At 35.1% G+C, this 8,175-nt stretch overlaps 1 non-coding gene across 1 annotated transcript; it reads right to left on the reverse strand.

The window, feature by feature from the left end:
* Nucleotides 1-5,227: 5,227 nt before the first annotated feature.
* Nucleotides 5,228-5,299, reverse strand: TRNAT-AGU (transfer RNA threonine (anticodon AGU)). The gene has a single exon. It is a non-coding gene; the product is annotated as a tRNA-Thr (tRNA).
* Between the last annotated feature and the right edge of the window lie 2,876 nt (nt 5,300-8,175).

Raw genomic sequence — 8,175 nt, forward strand, 5'->3', positions numbered from 1 at the left:
AGATATCTTAATTACGGAAATTTTATGAAAATATTTTTTACTACACAAGTTTGAGATTTCCTTGTTTTCTCTATGTACAGGTTTAATACGAAGTATATTTTGACCTTTTCCAATGTCTTCCAGTCTATCGGATGGTGTAAGTTTTCATTCAGGTAATTAATTATGTAATGGTCATATTACAATCATAAGTCATTAGGTTTTTCTGAAGCTGGAGACAAAAAATGAGCACTGCCTTCGCCGAGACTCGAAGCTGGAGCCATAAAATACGCGCCAAATGTGCCAACCTTTACACCATAAAGGCAATCTGGAAGGAGGGAGAAAAGGAATTATGTACTCCCTTTTTAAAGGGCAACTGGGGATTAGGGGGCCCATTCGCCTGGCGGATTATCATCCATCACCTTTCAGCTCGAGCACGACTGTAAAGTCATTAGGATTTTCTGAAGCTAAGGACGTGAAAAAGGAGCAATACCCTCTCCAGAACACGAACCTGGACCTCCCAAATATGCTCCAAGTTTTCTAACCGTTACAGCGCGAAGGCATGCATAAAGGAGAGAGAAAATAGCTTATGATATATTATTTGAAATTAATATTCTACTTAAGATAAATCCGATCTCGTTATCATTTGAAACTTTGATGTTGCTAAACGTGAAAGATTAAATATTATCCGTCACTATATGTAGCCCGGTGGCGCAGTGGTTAGCGCAGCAGCACCATAGGTCCGGGGTTCAATTACCGGCCTAGGCAAGGTCGACTTTCATCCCTTGATTTCCATCACTCGGGTCGATAAAATGAGTACCAAGTTCGCTTGGGGCCTAAACACTGGGGACTTGCGACAAGCTGACCACTTGTTCAGGGCATATGCTTACGCACCCCGGGGACGTTCAAAAAGGCAGATTTCGGACATAGCAGGCCTTGGCCCATTAGGGCTGTTACGCCACTGAGTTTAGTTTTATATGCAACTTAAGGGGACTCATACACCTTAAAACCCATAAGATGTTCGAATAGGTGACTGTTGCAAGAATTGGGATAACTTATTTATCTTAAAAACAATTACTACCAACTTTTTACAGCTGACTACATAATATAGCTGCTTTCTGAAATAGTAATCAGAAAGTTTGTGTTGCCACAAATATTTTTATAATTTAATCCGCTTTGTGACAACATTTTTCGTCATGTTTCCAACTTGCGCGCACAGTTTAAGACATTCTGTTGCATAATTTAATTCCATATTTAATATATAGCTTTTATAACATTTGGAAACTACTGTGAACCTAAAATTCTAAAAATTTCTTGTTAATTTTTTATTTTATTTTGAGTTAAGTTTATAAAATGTATTTTATTAACAAAATTTTTAAAGTTTTCGTCCATAAAATTTTTCAATATTAAAATATTCATCAGATTGTTGGTTCAGTTAGAAAGTAGTGCCCATATAAAGAATTCCATCCAATTTCAAGTATGGACCATTAGCCATTTTTAAAATATCATGCGCGCAATGTGGAAACATGGCGAAATATTTTGTCACAAAGAGGATTAAATTATGAAAATATTTGTGGCAACACACACTTTCTGGTTACTATTTTCCAAAGCAGCTATATTATGTAGTCAGCTGTAAAAGGTTGGAAGTAATTGCTTTTAAAATAAATAAAATATCCCAATTCTTGCAACAGTCACATATTCCAAGATCATAAGGGGTTTAAGGTGTATGAGTCCCCTTAAAAAAACCAAAACCAGCAATATTTTGATAATAACTTTAATTCAGGGAAAACGAATATATCTAAGAATAAGCCTCAAATGAAGCTGTGCCAGATAATCAACACGTACAGTAAATGTTAGAACATTGTAATAATTACGCAGATTATAATCAGAAGTAAATGTGCATAATGCAGTTTATCTTCCAGAACTGGGAAGGTAGTTAGTTACACAATACAAGCCTGAGAAGTGATGCATTTGTTTCTGGTGTGCTGAGTTGTGTCTTTGTGAACTCACAAGCGAGAAATGCAGGGAGCAAGTATAAAAAGTATAGGAAAAAAAGAAGCTGTTTAGCTTTTAACATCTTATCCTAGTTTGCAAGTACAGGTATCTAGACTTCTCTCCAATTTTTACATATTCCTTCCTCAGTGATTAGATTCATTAGGATTTTTGAGATTGGAAACACTAAAAATGAGCAATGCTCTCGCTGGAACACGAATCTCGAACTCTCAAAAAACGTGCCGAGTGTGCTACCGTAACAGCTCGAATGCATGCAGAAAGGAGAGAGAAAATACCTTATATACTCCCCCATTTTAAAAGGCGACTGGGGACTAGGGGATCCAATCGCCAAATCCTGGAGGGGAAGAATCATCATCCACCAGCTAGTTTTCTTTTAGTTTCGATACAAATATAGTTTCATTACGTTTATTTTGAAACAGGAGCCATGAAAAATGAGCAATGCCGGGACTCGAACCTGTACCTCTCGAAGAGGCGCCGATATGCGTCGAGTGTGTTGTCGTTACACCACAAAGGCATGCAGAAAGGATGGAGAAAATACCTTATAAGGTATGGAAGTATAGCATATGCTTATGCTTGAGATATGAAAGTATGCTTATGCTCATTATAGTTTTCTCAAATGCTTACTCAATATTCAGCAAAATTGCCTTAAACGAGTATGTTGTTTCTAACAGAAGCAAATGCATTAATTAAGTAAACACTAATTTCCCCTTTTCATTAATTTCCCGCAAAGAGGGAATATCCTTGTGTATTTCTTGCGACAAATAGATGTTAACGGAAATGTGGATAATCCTTAGTAAGAGAGCAATGATTTAATGCAAATGTTTACAAAAAACGATATACTTGCATAAACCTAGAAAACAAATTCCGGTATGGGACGCAGCGGTGAAGCGTGATGAGACTGCATGATATAGATTATCAAGAGTCTGCATAATGTAGCTTATCCAAAACTGGGAATTTATTTACCAAAGCTACACTTTTAAAATCGCTCCCAAAATGTTTTCCAAACTTGAAAAGACATGCTTGGCAACCTTGCGTTGGAAATGCTGTATTTCCCATCATATATAAGAGGAGAGTAAGGGGCAGAATACGTCTGGGAATACACTTACGCGGAGAGGGGTAAAAAACTGGAACCCTCCTAGTATTGGAGTTTTCCTTAAAGCATGCGCCTTGATCAAAGCTCAATGCCAAAACAAATTCATAACTGTTCAGTGGGCACGGCGGTCTTGGAGCGCTACAGTGACAGCTAAGCAAGTAGGAAGTTGTCATTTCCATCCCCATACTCCACATTCCGAACGGATATGGAGCGATTCGGTAGGCGTGGAACAGCTCGCAGGAGAGCCATTTCAGTCCTCTCTCTATCCATTCAGGGAACATTCGAAAGAGAGCTTTTGCAGTAACTTTCAAGGAAATATGGCCTCTGCTTCGCTTCGCTTTTTCCCGCCAACTTTCAGTGTAAGAAGCGATTTGGATTCGCTAATGCCTGGGAAATAAAGTCTAGATTATTATAGGAAAATGACACAAGAAATGAAGAAAAGAGACTTAACTTTCAATTGAATGGGTTCAGCGTCATTATTTTGCTTTGTTAGTATAAACAGATTTCTTAACATATCTACGCTGAATTGAAAGATACAAAACAATTCAATTCGATATTATCATTGTGATTAATTAATGAAAGTGACTGCTAATGATTAATTAATGAAAGTTTTAGACTGCTAATAAGATGAATTAACAAAAATAGGATCATAATCTGTGCCACAAGGCCTTCCGCTTTGAATCGAAAATTCAGAAATTCTTAATAAGAAAAGCTATTTATATAGTGCGAAATATTATACATTTATATAATAAATACTGAGTTTTAAGACTATCTATTTGCAATTCAGAAGCAAAAAATTGGAATCGAATCGTAAAATATTATACAAAAAGTCTATCAAAAGCAAGTACTGTAACTCTAGAACACCCGTGTTGGGTGCCAGAAAAGACAGGTTGTCTTTTAAAATATTTATTTTGAAAACTTAATAAGAAATTCTTGAATAAATATTAAAATAATTGAATCATTTCAGCTATCATTCATACAAAGGCCGCTGACCCGGCGACGACGCTAAAATGCGTCTACTTTCTCTCGTTTACAGTATCAAAAGCTTTTTACAGAAAGCTCTCTCCTCGTTTTGTTAAAAACCTGAAAAGAGATTAATTAGTCCCTTATGCCCGGAAACCACACTAGGGGGTTTCCGCTGCACATCTCTTCCAAAAATCTGCAGTCCATTCTGTCCCTCAGAAAAAGATAATTCTCATTAAGCACCGAGGGGTGCTTATGTCTGAACGTAACAGTGCTTATGCCTGAATACATGTGCACATGTACAAATCAAAATCACGCCTTTGGCGTTCATTTCATAAAATTATCTTCAGAAATTCCTTTTTCTGAACTAAATTTATATTTAAATAGAAATTTAGTTTAATGTTCCTCTAAGACTGAACTTTTAGCTGTATGGAATTTGATCCGTTTTGAAGGAATTCATCTTGTGAATTTCAAGTTAGTGCTTTAACGTATACACAGCTCTCAACGCATGCATTGTTTGTTTAAGGATGCTGTATTTTTCTTCGTTGATTCGGTTTTCGTTTCTTCCTCGCTATCTATACAGTTAAAATATAAAATTCTTTATTTTGTAAACTTATTTGGTTTCTCACTAAGTACATTATTCTTATCAAACTTTATTTACAAATTGTTTTAAGTATAACCTTTTCGTATACAGAATCATGCAGCGTTATGACTAGGCATATCACGCAGCGTTAAGACTGGATAATATTCCTGTATCGGTTTTATAATTTGATGATCATTCAGACCAGCTTTTGGTGAAATGTACTTAACTGGCAGTTATTACTTTTGAATCTCACTCATATGTATAGTAATCCTCAGCAAATATCGGGGTTAAAAAACTGCAAAATTATCAGATTTTAAAATTTACCATATGCTATGTAGTACTTAGGTGTGCCTAAGGAGTTTTTTTTTTTTTTTTTTAATTTTAGAATTTTTTTAGAAGAGTAACGTATTTTAAAATATCAAGTGGTATAATTCAACTGTAATATATTTTATCGTTTTGAATATTATTAACGACAGCCATTAGCAATTTTTTTAACTTGTAGAGACATTAGGGTTTTTTATTTTTATTTATTTATTTATTTTTTAAGCAGATTGTAGAGTCAGGTTAATTGGAAGCAGAAAAGGTGAAAAATATGCAACCGCCTTCGCCGGGAATCGAACCACGGACCTCTGGAATACTGGCCCAGCGTGCTACCGTTACACCACGAAGGCACGCTAGGGAAGTGGGAGAAATACCTTATAAGATGATGTGAAAAATGAGCAATGTCTTCTCTAGGACACCAACTATCGACCTCTCGAATACGCGCCGAGTGTGCTGACCAGCGTGTGCTACAGCATGCTAAGAAGGCGGAAGAAATACCTTATATATTCCCCTTTTTTAAAGGGCGACTGGGGTTTTAGGGACCCAATCGCGAAACCATCGCAGTGGAGAATCATCATCCACTAACTTTTTTAGTTCGGAACGCCACTGTAGAAATATCAGGTTTTTTTTTTTTTTTTTTTTTTTTTTTTAAAGAAGCAGAAGATGTGAAAAATGAGCAATGCCCTCACCGGGACTCGAAACACGGACCTCTCGAATACGCGTCTCGCGAGTTGACCACTACACCACGAAGGCATGTTAAGAAGGCGGCAGAAAGACCTTATAAACTAAATTATCACTATATGATGGAGATTCCATACTTTTTTAACACAATGTTTCTTAGTCCGAGATTATAATTTACATGAGTATCTGTTTATAGTTCAGTGTACGAAACTGGTGTTATAATACCATTTAGATTATTTTTATGAGAAATTATCCATGGATTTTACCTTCCAATGGCAGAAGAATTTCCATAAAAGTTTCTCTGCAGAAGATATCAGTACAAAGCAGTGCTTACAGATTGGTGAGTAGGGAGAATTTTATCCTAATTTTGCTCTTTAAAATTTTGTTTCCAATTCCTACGATAAATCTGGGAAATTCAATACTACTTCAGTGAAAGTAGTGCTAGAGATCTGACTAGAGTAGCTGAAAAATATTCTACGACGGCTGGAATATCAAACATGATCTTACGTCTTGAAAATATTTCGGAGTGCACCAGCATATCCATTCCATTTAGATGAGTACTACCAAAATTATAATAATAACAATTAAATAAAATATAAATAGCAAAAAATTAAAAATTGGTACTTAGTTACATGACTGTTTACGTAAAAGCAAGCCATCAAATCCAAAATCCCGAGAATCACTACCTGGCAAGAAAAGCAAAATCTTGTGATTTGATTTGGCTCAGATATTGATAAATATTGATTCATCAGTAATAAATGCTACTTTGCGTCTGTGACTAAAATTACACCCAGGTTCATTTTAATAAAGCTTTAAATGTCAAAACGCAGACTCCGCCCTTCCCGCCGCATATTTTGATTGCTCGAAAAATGAAAGACAATAAAATTGTTTGTTCGAAAGACTGTAAGATGTTTTAGATGTTGGCTGTAGGTCCATGGTTCATGTAAAAGAAGTATCCTTAGGACTATGATAACCTTAGAGTATGCTTAGGACTATGATAAATATAGGTATACGGGGCAACTTTTAATTAAAAGTACGCCAAATATGAATTTTTATATCCAACTCTTAAAACGTAACTTCAGATCAATAAGCAATTTTTTAGACTGTTAAAATTATAAGACAGAATGAAAGAGAAAATCTTTAATATAAAAAAAATTAGATCTTTAAAACAACTGCCAAAATTATGTAACTTAATTATTAAATAAAATTTTCTTCAACAGAAAATATAAATTTTAACAGTTTTACAAATGATAATTTGAAACTGACACTTCTAAATCAATATTTCCTGAAATACAAGGGAATTTGAGAAATATGTATTTCCAGATTAAAAGTGTGTATATAGTTATGTAACATTATTTACAGATGGTCATCTGTGGTGTTTTAATTGATGATAGCATTATCAGGTTCAATGTTCCTTCTTACCTTCTTCGGGAACATGCAAGGACCTGACTCGGAACAGAGAGCTTACTAAAGCTATGTTCACTAATTGTGGGAAGTAGACGGGATACACAAGAAGGGTATACAAAACCCTTTATTTTTCTCTATTTACAATGACTTCCGTACTTCGGAATACACCGACCCGCTACTTGGGGTCAAAACGTAAAAGTATAAAGATAAAACTAAACTCTAATTTAACTTTAGAATAATAAACGTGGAAGATTGGCCTTATATTAACAGGAAGCGTATGTAGTACAGAGAACTGTGAACACTACAATACATTTAAAATTTATCAAGAGGATTAAAACCTCTGGCCTGGAAGGCAACAAGCAACTGCGTAACTTCTAAGGTAAGCGGCCTGCTTCGACTCACTGCTTCCTCTCTCTCGCTTGGCAAAAAGGCCACAACTTAAATACTTGGCGTTCGCCAGACAAACTTTGCATAAATACCTTCACGCTTATAATTCTGGCCGGAAGTAGAAAATAAGAAGTGATAGTAAAGATTTAAAATAAAATAAACGTTAGTAAAACTTAAGATCCTTACAGCATGAGTAATTTTAATGACATGAGGATGGATTAATTTTTAAAAATCTTGAAGGAAACTTTGTTTTTATTTCATGTGCTTAATGTCATGATAAAATAGAAAGATACGCCGGTAAGATATGTCGAGTTTAGACTTTCGCGAAATTTGGCGACAAAGGAGACATAGTGTAAGTATTGCGCGGAGGTCATCAATGAAACAAATGCACAGCTAGCATTTTAAGCCCTTTCTTCATTAAACAACTGCACAAATTTCCGTCTGGTGTAAGTTTATGAAGAAATAACATTATAGAAAACTTTGGGCTTTAACATTTGGCATTATCTTTTCCAGCATCTCATTTTTAAACGTAAGATTTTATATTCTATATATCTTTAATTTTTAGAGAATTAGTTCTTAAACAAAGAGGCCGAAAATGAGTGTTCAGCTTAAAAGTTGCAGTCTATTATATTTCGTATCCTTTTACTAAAATTATTATACTCTGAAAACCTACTTATCTCATTCATATTCATACTGTAACTAAAGTTATATGACGAATCGTTCAAAAGATAGTTATTTGGAAAATCCCATT

Source organism: Stegodyphus dumicola, chromosome 1 (genome assembly GCF_044657685.1).
Source record: "Stegodyphus dumicola isolate Sdum_Otavi_A_Nest chromosome 1, ASM4465768v1".
In the NCBI taxonomy this organism is placed as follows: domain Eukaryota; kingdom Metazoa; phylum Arthropoda; class Arachnida; order Araneae; family Eresidae; genus Stegodyphus; species Stegodyphus dumicola.